This window comes from Lygodium microphyllum, chromosome 30 (genome assembly GCF_053477565.2).
Source record: "Lygodium microphyllum isolate KBCC chromosome 30, Lygodium_microphyllum_v1.1.10, whole genome shotgun sequence".
Taxonomy (NCBI): domain Eukaryota; kingdom Viridiplantae; phylum Streptophyta; class Polypodiopsida; order Schizaeales; family Lygodiaceae; genus Lygodium; species Lygodium microphyllum.
In genome coordinates this window covers 8,372,923-8,385,674 of record NC_141164.1, presented here as the reverse complement: position 1 = coordinate 8,385,674, position 12,752 = coordinate 8,372,923, and positions in this window count along the sequence as shown.

Genomic DNA, 12,752 nt, shown 5'->3' with positions numbered 1-12,752 from the left:
AATTCAGTTTACTGCTTCTCAAGTGGCCAACCAGTTTATGGAGCATATTTTCAGATTACATGGATTACCGCAGGTGATTGTCCAAGCGGTATTTACATCTATGGGTACTAAGTTAGCTCCATCTATGGCTTATCATCCCCAAACTGATGGACAGACAGAGAGAGTTAATAAATGGTTGGAGACTTATCTTCGCCATTTTTGCTATGATGTCCAAACCTCATGGGATTCTTGGTTACACCTGGCTGAGTTTGCTTATAACAATTCCACTCATGCGAGTATAGGAGTTTCACCCTTTGAGGCTTTGTATGGTTACAAGGTGCCCTTACCCACAGTCATCTTTAATGAAAAGATCAACCCTTATGGGAAGGAAGAGTTGGAAAGAATGCAGACCCTTCTTCAGCAATGCAAGGTGGATCCAGTAATAAGCTTGCCCACAGATTTTATGGCCCTTACAGGATCCTTAAGCGGATTGGAGATTTGGCATACAGACTAGAGCTTCCCTCTTCTACAAAGATTCATAACGTCTTCCGTGTTAGTCAGCTCAAGCCCTATTATGGTGATCCAGTGGATATAGTTGATGAGCTGCCACCTATTGATGAAGATGGTCTTGTTCAGTACATCCCAAAGGCTATTATAGGTTAGCGCGAAAAGAAGCTTCGATCACGTTCTATTGTGGAATATTTGATTAAATGGAGAGGTTTACCCTCTGAAGAGGCTTCTTGGAGACCTTATTCAATATTGGATGAGTATCCATACTTGAGGGATGCATTGGTGGCTGAAGCCTATTGCTTATGGAGCTAGTATTGATGCAGACTGGTTCAGGACAGCACGCTGTTTTAGAACAGTTTTTATCGTACCTCATTTTCAGAATTAAGCTATCTACATGAACTTAAAGTACTCTTCAAGAGCTTCGTTTTGATATGTGGTACATCTTATTTGGACACTTCTATCAAAAGTTATGGCAGATTTGGTCCAGCAGGGACTGTTTATTCAGCAAGCTGTCTACTTTCTTCTGGAACTATTTGTTGAAGACTCTATGGCTCCATTTGCTTCTGAAGTACTTCAAGTCATGTATATAGTTGGGTCTTCTTTCCGTTCTTCAAATTCAGCCCTTGTAATGGTCATTCTTCATTCATTTCCCATTTGTAAAGCTGTAAAACAGAGTAGTACTCTGTTCTATCCATCTCTTCTTTAGCTCTTTCTAGGTTTGTTTTTTAGGACAAAAACTTTTGGGAAGGGATGGATTGTAAGAAGTTGGGAATAGTTAGAATGTTGATAATATGCCACGTCACACAGACATTGGTATATAAGGAGAGAAGTTGTAATTTTTCACATCTTTTTGACATATCAATACAATTACAATCTTTCTCTCCCTTCTTGTTCACAGCTTCTATGGCTTCCTCATCTTTCCTGTCTTTCTCTCTCCAAATCTAGTCTTTCTCTCTCCTCGTCACTCTTATTCTCTCTCTCCCTGCAGTCTTTCTCTCTCCTCTGCAGTCTTTCTATCTTCTCTTTCTCTCTCCCTTGGTTCTCTCTCTGACATCTTGGCACCACTACTTCAACCATAAGCGTGCTTCACCTATTAGCTTTAGCTTGGCAATCATGGCCTCATTAGCTACACTTATTCTTGCCATATCAAAAAAATCTTCAAGGATTTCGATCTAGACTTCAGTACTAGTCTCAACATCGGATCCTTTCCCCATGCATCCAATCAGTTTGAGTTGCTTTAAGAGAGATTTCTTTTCTATAGAAGATGCTTGATAATCAAAATTATATCATGTAGGTTATATCTTTTCGGATAGCTTCAATTCTTTCACACCTAAATTTACAAGTCAAAATATTAAGTGACTCATGCATAGATTATTGCTAGCTTATTTGTTTTATTTTGCTCTCATACCACATATGATGCGACCAACTGAGCATTCCTCAGTGATACCGTTTTAGTGACCCATCAAAAGATATTCGCAAGTGACTCTATGAGAGTACGCCCTAGAATAACACAAGGTTTGCCACCTAGGTTTTCTTGAGTCTACTTTACAATGGAAGGTTTTAGTCATAATCCATAAGGATTGACCTAAATCTTTCGGGTGTCACCTATTTGTTCATCTAGCATTAGTCCTCGAGTGTCTACTTTGTGCTAGATCACCTAAGCTACAACATACCCAAATATCCTTAGTCAAGGAAATTTAATTCAGTCTTTTTTGCCCATCCATTTCTACTTGGAATAGCTTAAACTAAAATTAAGTTAATTAATTCTTTATGAGATAAAAATATTTTTTGGCGCATTAATTATTATTTTTCTAAATTAAAATAATTTACTCTATATTTATTCATATTTATTTTTAAATCTTTTATGGACTAAATATCAATTTTCTAAATGATTTATTAACTATTAACTTTTATAAACTTCAAAAAAAATTTAGAATTATTTTGAATGTGTAATGAATTATGTGAAGGATAAAAAAATAATACAAATTTCTTGGTAATTTTATTATTTTTTCATAGTCATAACCTTTGTTAAAATAATTTGAATTCAATCTTAATTTTTTTAATATAGAATTTTTAAATTTTTTATGTCTTAAAATAAACTATATGTGTGTGTATAAGAATAATAAATGAAAATAATGAAAATAAAAAGAACCATAAGGCTTTAGACCCTAGGCATTTTGGTCTTGGACCCTTTTTTTAAAGGCTTTTTGGGACAAAAGAAAAAATCTTAAGTGCCCTCCACACCCCCACCCCCAAAGGATAATTGGCATCTCAGCTTTGTTCTAATTAGTGTAAGCAAAAAAACATGTTCATCTTGTTGGTATGATAGGAAGGTGGTAAGTATTTCTATCCCTTCTCGACATCTTTCAACTTACAAGGGCTTCGATAGTAGTGTTGTCTTGGCACCACTACTTCAACCATAAGCGTGCTTCACCTATTAGCTTTAGCTTGGCAATCATAGCCTTATTAGCCTTATTGGCAATTTTGATCTAGACTTCAGTACTAGTCTCAACATCGGATCCCTTCCCCATGAATCTAACCAGTTTGAGTTGCTTCAAGAGAGATTTCTTTTCTTGGAACTCACCATCCATGTTTATAGAAGATGCTTCGTAATCAAAATTATATCATGTAGGCTATATCTTTTCGGATAGCTTCAATTTTGTCACACCTAAATTTAGAAATCAAAATATTAAGTAACTCATGTATAGATTATTGCTGACTTATTTATTTTATTTTTCTCTGATACCACATATAACGGGACCAACTGAGCAGCCCTTAGTGATAGGATTTTAGTGGCCTATCAAGAGATATTCACAACAAGTAATGCTACCAAGTACGCCTTAGAATAACACAAGGTTTGCCACCTATGTTTACTTGAGTCTAGTTCACAATGAAAGATTTTAGCCATAATCCATAAGGATTGACCTAGATCTGTCGGATGTCACCTATTGGTTCATCTAGCATTAGTCCTCGAGCGTCTACATTGTGCTAGATCACCTAAGCTACAACATACCCAAACATCCTTAGTTAAATAAATTGAGTTCGGTCTTATTCGTTGTAAGAAGCTGGGAATACTTAGAATGTTAATAATATGCCATGTCACACTGACACTGGTATATAAGGAGAGAAGTTGTAATTTTTCACATCTTTTTGACATATCAATACAATTACAATCTTTCTCTCCCTTCTTGCTCCAAGCTTCCATGGCTTCTTCATCTTTCCTGTCTTTCTCTCTCCAATTCTAGTCTTTCTCTCTCCTCGTCACTCTATTTCTCTCTCTTCCTGCAGTCTTTCTCTCTCCTCTGCAGTCTTTCTCTCTCCTCTTTTTCTCTCCCTAGTTCTCTCTCTGACAAGTGGTATCAGAGCTTCAGTCTTTGATCCATTATTTTCTTCCATTTTCACTCTCATTTTCCTATTTCAAAACCAATTTCAGACAAAAATGGTACAAGACAGTGACTAGTGGAGTGCTGCAGGACAACTACAGTTAGCAATGACTACATCTGGAGATATTCAAGGTCAGATATGGCGGGTAAAGGCTTAAATGGCTGGACGTCATCAAATTTTATGCAAAAATGGAGGTAACTAGGGTAAAGGATGGTTAACCGGGCTTAGTTTGAGAACAAACTGTGGTTACTTTCAAAAGAGGGGTTTCTCTTTCCCCTTTCCTGGAGTTTCCTGCAGGTTTCATGGAAGATCAGCCCTAAAGATCACTTCATCTCTCTCAAACCCCTGAGTTTCTTGGCCAACCATTACTTGGAATAGCTTCCCCAGATCAAGACCTTCAGAATGAGCACAAGGTTGCTCAGTGTTGCCTCAGCCATGGAGCAGGAAACAGCCCCGAAAATTGCGGCGCAATTTTCGGGCTGATTCCAGCCTGCATCCTGCTCAGGTTGCTTCCTCATCAGCCCTTGGCACTCTCCCTGATCCCTTGGCAAGTAAAATTTTCAGCAAACAAAGGAGGATTCAGCTCCCTTTCATGATTCTTCAGCATCTCTTGAACTTTACATGAACAGTCCATGGGCAGCCATGAAAGCTTCAGCTCAAGCTTCCATTTCTTGACAATTTCTTGAAGATTCTTCATCCTTTTGGCCCGTGGAATCATTTCAGCAAGGATTCTTCAACAAATTGCAAGGATTAAGCACGGGATGGCTTAAGATTGAAGATCAAGAGCTTCCATGGAGCAAAAATTTGGGGGAAACGGGTTTAATGCTTCAATTTCAAGCATTTGAAGCTTCAAGATTGGTCTCTACCATCAGATAAGCAAGCTTCTTGGATTATTTTGCTAACATTGGACAACCGGGAGCCCTATCAAGCATTTGGCAAGTTATTTCCAGCCATGTCAAGGTATTTCTCTTCAATTTTTAATCTCTCTCATTAATCCAATTGCTGAGCTTAAGCCATTTGACTGAGAGATTAAAGAATTGAACATTTTCATCAAATTCTCAGCCAACCTTTGCTTGAATTCATCTATTCATGAATGCAATGCTTGCTTAATGCATATTAGCTTCAATCAGTGAATGAAGGGCCTTAATTTGAGATTTCAGCATAACATTTGAATCCTATGGACTGAATACATTGATTGATTCCTTTGCTTACCCTAATCCAATTGATTGGTTGATTCTCTTTTGCCTAAATTGGAAAATTGTAAAGGGTAAGTACTAGCAATCAGTGAGTCACTGAATTGCATAGGTAAAACCCTTCTCCCATCTCAAGTTCTTTTATCTCAATCAATTGCATCTCATGAAAGGCTGAATGAATATTTTCCAAATGCATATCATGCTGATTGCTTAGTACACTAGCCTCTGCCATGTTGATATTCCCACCGAGGAAAAAGGTGGATGCCGGGGGAGATAGTGGGACAAAAGAGAGGTGACCCTCCCTCACTATCGAAGATCCCGAAGGGGTGCAACCAACCGACCCGGGGGGAACTTTGCCCACCTCCCGGTGATTCGGAGCCCGTGTAGGGAGCCCGTCCTGCCGTTTTATCCCTCACACAGGTACAGCGAGTGGAGAATTGAAGATTGAAGACTTTCCAACGACTCAAGTACCTATTGGAGTAAAACAGGGTAAAACAGGGCATTTTCAGGTTACCCACAGGGTATTTACAGGTGGATACAGGTACACCCTTTGATACTGAAGTACAGGTGCAGGTACTACAGGGTACCCACAGGTCCTATATACCCCTTTGCAGGGTTTGGTAGCCTTTGGAGGTTACTTTCTTGCATTACAGGGTCAAAACAGGGCACTTACAGGTCTAAACAGGGTGCAGGACTGGACAGTTCAGACTCTGAAAGTCAGTTACAGAATTTTCTGTCCTAAACCTGTTATAGCGTGCTATAGCTCATCTCGAAGAGGGCATTGTAAGCTTCGATTCGCACAAAAAAGTTTTGCAATCGGAGTTTTCTAGCCAAAGTTATAGCCGTTTTACTGACAGGGGGTACTGCAGGACTGCACTAGTATGGCAGGGCATAAAGGCAAAAATAAGGTCCAGGAGGATTATGCACAGCAAATCAGGGATTCTATGATGGAAAGCACACTTCAAGAGAACCCTGAAGAGCCTCAACAAGGAGAGATTAGTATTCTCAATGACGCTTTGTGTGCCCATGAACTAAGACATAAGGAACGTCATGAAGCTATTTTGTCAGTAATGGAGCATATGGTTTTATCTCATGGACAAACGAAGTCTACGCTTGATAAGTTGATGGAATCAACTACCCAAACCAAGGCTTCCATTGATAAGTTGGTAGAATCTAATGCCCAACTTATGGCACAATTTTCTCAACTCATGCAGTCACAAAAGGGATCAAAAGAAGCAAATGAGAAGGCTTGTTCAAATAGTGACCCCTCAGTTCCACTTCAGCCATCCAACCAAAATGGTTATGGGGATGGGATAATAGGAAGAAGAGGCATACCCAATAGTCAATATGAAGTGGGAGAAGCTTCACAAAGGCATGATGACTATTTGGGCAGTTTGAATGGCGCCAATACTCAAGCTTTTGGACTGCATACTCAGCATTCTAGGGGTGCTTTACCAACAGGAAGATTACAGGGTAATTCTCAGCCACCTGTTGGAAGATTTCAATCTCATTTTGGGGGTTCTGTACTTAGAAATTCCGATCAGCCAGTTTTGGGACAGCAACCTTTCCATGATAGAGAATTCAAGGATAAAATTGTTTTATCCAAATTCAATGGCCAGTCATCTTCACCATCAGAATTAGAGGAATGGACTTCTAAGATGGAGTCTTATTTTGACATATTTCCTAAAACTGATGACATGAAGATACATTTTGCCTCCCTCCACTTAGAAGGATTTGCTCACACTTGGTGGAGGTATATCAAGAAAGAGAATGTACTTATTGAGAATTGGGAAGCTTTCAAGGCACTTATGGCTGAAGTCTTTGTTTCACCTCTTGAGAAAGAGAAGTTAGAACGAAGATGGTACAACTTGGAACAAAGGAGCCTAAGTGTAAGAGATTATACAAACCAATTCCTTAACTTGACCATGTATGTGGAAAACATCAGTGATGAGGCCAAGTTACACAAGTTCATGTATGGTTTGGAACCATCCTTGTCAGCTGATGTTATGGCGCAAAATCCTACTTCACTTTTCAAGGCTATTGAGCTTGCAGAGCGCTTTGGAAGGAAGTATAGGAAAGAATCTTCATTTCAGCCAAGTTATGGACAGCCAAGGACTGTTTTAAAGCAAGGGCAAGTTGGTAACAATTATGGCAGCAACCATATGCCTAGTGGGAGCTTACGGATACCAACTTATCCCCCATTTAATGCTTCTAGGCTTCAAGGCAATTTCAGGACAGCAAACAGTCCAAAGGTTGAATTTAAGCAAGGTGACAATAAGCCTAAGTCTACTTCAGCCAATACAAATTCTAGAAATATTCCCATGGATCTTTACAAGGAAAGAAAGGACAAAGGCTTATGCTTCAAGTGTGGAGAAAAGTATACTCCTGACCATGCTTCAAAGTGTGTATACAAAAATGCCAAGCCAAAAATTCAGAGTATGCTAGTTCTTGAGGACCTTGAAAATGACATAGATGAAGTTAATGCAGTCCCAATCAATGCTGAAAATGAAGATTTCGAGGATGATGGTGGACATGAGTACTTCTATGATCCATCTGACTCTTTTCCTTTTGATCCGGGCGGTGATATCCCATTTGATCCTGGTGGATTTTGTAATGAGTTGCCTGCTGCCACTAATTGTTCTATCTCTATGGATGCTTGGACGGGATCTAAGAACCCTAATACACTTCGTATGAAGGGAAGCATATGTGGAAAGCCAGTGTTCATCCTGATAGATAGTGGCAGTACCCACAGTTTTGTCAATAAATCCATTTTGTACAAGTTGAATTGTGTTTCCACCGACTTACAGCAGCCCATTAGAGTACAAGTGGCTAATGGTGAAGAGGAAATCAGCACACAGATTTGTCCACAGGTTTCTTTGCAGATGGCTGAAAATTTTGAAGTCAAAGTAAACCTGATCACTTTGGAAATGGGGCCCATAGATATTGTACTTGGTTGTGACTGGTTGATGACCTTAGGCAGGATTACTATGGATTTCTCACAGTTATATATGGAGTTTTTCTCCAATGGACAGCTCATCCGTTTACAGGGGATCCCTAGTAAATCTGATTTTCAGCTTATCACCATTCAACAACTCAAGAAAGAGTACAAGAAGCGCTCACAGATATTTGTATTGCATTTGAACAAAGAAACACAGGATCAGCCCAAAAATTCAGCAAACCATCCAGCCTTGACAGCTCTTCTTGAGGAGTACAGAGATCTATTTGAAGTACCTACTTCATTGCCTCCTAAGAGAGCGGTGGATCACCCCATTGATTTGGAACCCAACTCAAAGACGATCAATAAGCCACCTTACAGACTATCAAAATGCGAACGAGAGGAAGTAGCCAAGCAAATCAAAGAGCTTCTTGAAATGGGATTCATTGAACCAAGTTCTTCACCGTATGCATCCCCAGTCCTGTTAGTCAAAAAGAAAGATGGATCTTTCAGAATGTGCATTGACTACAGGGATCTTAACAAGATAACAGTGAAGAACAGGTATCCTATACCCAGGATAGATGATTTGCTTGATGAGCTTAAGGGGGCTCGATTCTTCACGAAGATTGATTTGAGATCAGGGTATCATCAGATTCGCATGAGAGAGGGTGATGAGGTCAAGACTGCTTTTAGGACTGATCGTGGGCTTTACCATTTCTTGGTGATGCCATTCGGCCTTACAAACGCTCCAGCTACCTTTCAAAGCTTGATGAATAAGATTCTACAACCTTTCCTCTTTCAGTTTGTCTTGGTATTCTTCGACGACATTTTGATCTACAGCAAGACTTTTCAGGATCATTTGTCGCATATGAGGAGGGTTTTTGATGTGTTGAGACATCATAGGCTTTTTGCTAAGGAGAAGAAGTGTTCTTTCATGCAGACTGAAGTGGAATACTTGGGACATATAGTCAGTGAAAAAGGAATACAGGCTGATCCCAAGAAGGTGCAATGCATAAAAGATTGGCCAACGCCTACTACTACTACCTCTCTTAGAGGATTTCTTGGTCTATCTTCATTCTATCGCAGATTTATAAAGCATTATGCGGCAATTGCAGCCCCTTTAACTGACAGGTTGAAGAAAGAGGCTTTCTTTTGGGATTCTCTTGCAGATAGCAGCTTCAACCAGTTAAAGGAATTACTTACCTCCGCTCCTATTCTTGTATGCCCGGATTTCTCTAAAGAGTTTACTATACAATGTGATGCTAGTGGCCGTGGCATTGGGGCTGTTTTGCTTCAGGAGCATGGAGTAATTGCATTTGAAAGCCGTAAGCTTACTGATAAGGAGATGGCCATGAATGTTTATGATCAGGAAATGTTGGCTATTCTGCATGCAATCAAGAAATGGCACCATTACTTATATGGCAGCCGATTCAGAGTACATAGTGATCATCGCGTACTCAAGTATTTCCTTACTCAGTCAAATCTTACTCCAAAGCAACGACGATGGGTAGCAACATTACAAAATTATGACTTTGACATCACTCATACAAGGGGCAAAGATAACATAGTGGCTGATTCTCTCTCTCGTATGTGGGCCTGCAAAGTATCAGCCATGACGGAATTACATAGTGATTGGATTGAAGAGCTACAAGAGGCATATCTCTTAGATGAGGAATTCAGCCAAATCTTTCAGAAATTACAGCAAGGTCTCATGGAAGAAAACTCGCACTACCAGCTTAAAAATGGTCTTATTTGGTGGAAGGGCAAGATTGTTATTCCCTCTACTTCTTCCTTCAAGCGAAAAATTATGGAGGAGATGCATTCTTCGCCTTTAGCTGGACACTTGGGAGTTTTCAAGACTTATGACAGGATCAGCAAGAGCTTTTATTGGAAAGGACTGTGGAAAGATGTCAAGGACTTCGTTATGAAGTGTATGCCTTGTCAGCAAAATAAGGATAGCACCCATAAGCCAGGAGGTTTATTGCAGCCATTGCCCATTCCTACGGGTAAATGGACTCATATTACTATGGACTTTATCACTGGCTTACCTACTACCAAGAAGGGGTGGAATAGCATTTATGTGGTGGTTGACAGACTCACCAAAGCAGCTCATTTTATCCCAACAAAAATTCAGTTTACTGCTTCTCAGGTGGCCAACCAGTTTATGGAGCATATTTTCAGATTGCATGGATTACCGCAGGTGATTGTCCATGATAGGGACTCAAAGTTTATGAGTAACTTTTGGCAAGCGGTATTTACATCTATGGGTACCAAGTTGGCTCCATCTACGGCTTATCATCCCCAAACTGATGGACAGACAGAGAGAGTTAATAAATGGTTGGAGACTTATCTTCGCCATTTTTGCTATGATGTCCAAACCTCATGGGATTCTTGGTTACACCTGGCTGAGTTTGCTTATAATAATTCCACTCATGCGAGCATAGGAGTTTCACCCTTTGAGGCTTTGTATGGTTACAAGGTGCCCCTACCCACAGTCATTTTTAACGAAAAGATCAACCCTCATGGGAAGGAAGAGTTGGATAGAATGCAGACCCTTCTTCAGCAATGCAAGGTGAATCTAAGGAAGGCTCAAGATCAGATGAAGATGTATGCTGATGAGAAGAGGAGGCCTTTAGAGTTCCAGGAAGGAGAGCTGGTTTTGTTGAAGGTGCCCAAATCCAAGTATTCTACATTGAAAGATGGATCCAGTAATAAGCTTGCCCACAGATTCTATGGCCCTTACAGGATCCTTAAGCGGATTGGAGATTTGGCATACAGACTAGAGCTTCCCTCTTCTACAAAAATTCATAACGTCTTCCATGTTAGTCAGCTCAAGCCCTATTATGGTGATCCAGTGGATTTAGTTGATGAGCTGCCACCTATTGATGAAGATGGTATTGTTCAGTACATCCCAGAGGCTGTCATAGGTCAGCGTGAAAAGAAGCTTCGATCACGTTCTATTGTGGAATATTTGATTAAATGGAGAGGTTTACCCTCTGAAGAGGCTTCTTGGAGACCTGATTCAATATTGGATGAGTATCCATACTTGAAGGATACATTAGTGGCTGAAGCCTATTGCTTATGGAGCTAGTATTGGTGCAGACTGGTTCAGGACAGCACGCTGTTTTAGAACAGTTTTTGTCGTACTTCATTTTCAGAATTGAGCTATCTACATGAGCTTAAAGTACTCTTCAAGAGCTTCGTTTTGATATGTGGTACACTTCATTTGGACACTTCTATCAAAAGTTATGGCTGATTTGGTCCAGCAGGGACTGTTATTCCAGCAAGCTGTCTACTTTCTTCTGGAACTATTTGTTGAAGATTCTATGGCTCCAATGGCTTCTAAGGTTCTTCAAACCATGTATATAACAGGGTTCACTTTTCGTACTTCAAATTCAGCCCTTGTAATGATAAATTCTTCACTCATTCCCTATTTGTTAAGCTGTAAAACAGAGTAGTACTCTGTTCTATCCATCTTTTCTTTAGCTCTTTCTAGTTTTGTTTTTTGGGGACAAAAACTTTTGGGAAGGGATGGATTGTAAGAAGCTGGGAATACTTAGAATGTTAATAATATGCCATGTCACACTGACACTGGTATATAAGGAGAGAAGTTGTAATTTTTCACATCTTTTTGACATATCAATACAATTACAATCTTTCTCTCCCTTCTTGCTCCAAGCTTCCATGGCTTCTTCATCTTTCCTGTCTTTCTCTCTCCAATTCTAGTCTTTCTCTCTCCTCGTCACTCTATTTCTCTCTCTTCCTGCAGTCTTTCTCTCTCCTCTGCAGTCTTTCTCTCTCCTCTTTTTCTCTCCCTAGTTCTCTCTCTGACATTCGTCCATCCATTTCTACTTGGAATAGCTTAAACTAAAACTAAGTTAATTAATGCTCTATGAGATACAAATAATTTTTTGGTGAATTAATTATGGTTTTTCTAAAGTTGAAAAAATTGTTTATATTTTTTAGGATTTATTTTGAAACTTTTATGGATCAAATATCAATATTGCAAATTATTTATTAATTATTAACTTTTGTAAAATACAATTTATTTTTCAAAATTATTATTAATTTATAATGAATTATTTGAATTATTAAAAATTGTTCAAACTTCTTGATAATTTTGTCAGTTTTTTTCGCACTCATAACCTTTGTTAAAATAGTTCGAATTCAATCTTAATTTTTTAGAAATAATAAAAATTTTAATGTGTTGAAATAAATAAGGTGTGTGTGTGTAAGAAAAATAAATGAAATAATGAAAATAAAGAAAACCATAAGGCTTTAGGCCTTAGGCCTTATGGCCTTGGACTCTTTGTTTTAAGTCTCCTTAGCATAAAACAAAAAACCATAGAAGTGTCACCAACCCCCCCCCCCCCCCCCCCCCCCCTGAGAAATTGGCATCCAAGCTTAGTCCTAATTGGTGTAAGAAAAAAAACATGTTCATCTTGGTGGTACGATAGGAAGGTGGTAAGTATTTCTATCTTATGGCTTTCTTGATATATTTCAGCTTACAAGGGCTTCAGTAGTACTGTTGTCTTGGCACCACTACTTCAACCATAAGCGTGCTTCACCTATTAGCCTTAGCTCGGCAATCATAGCTAGCCTTATTAGCTACACTTATTCCTGCCATATCAAAAAAATCTTCAAGGATTTCAATCTAGACTTTAGTACTAGTCTCAACGTCGGATCCTTTTCCCATGAATCCAACCAGTTTGAGTTGGTTCAAGAGAGATTTCTTTTCTTGGAACTCAACA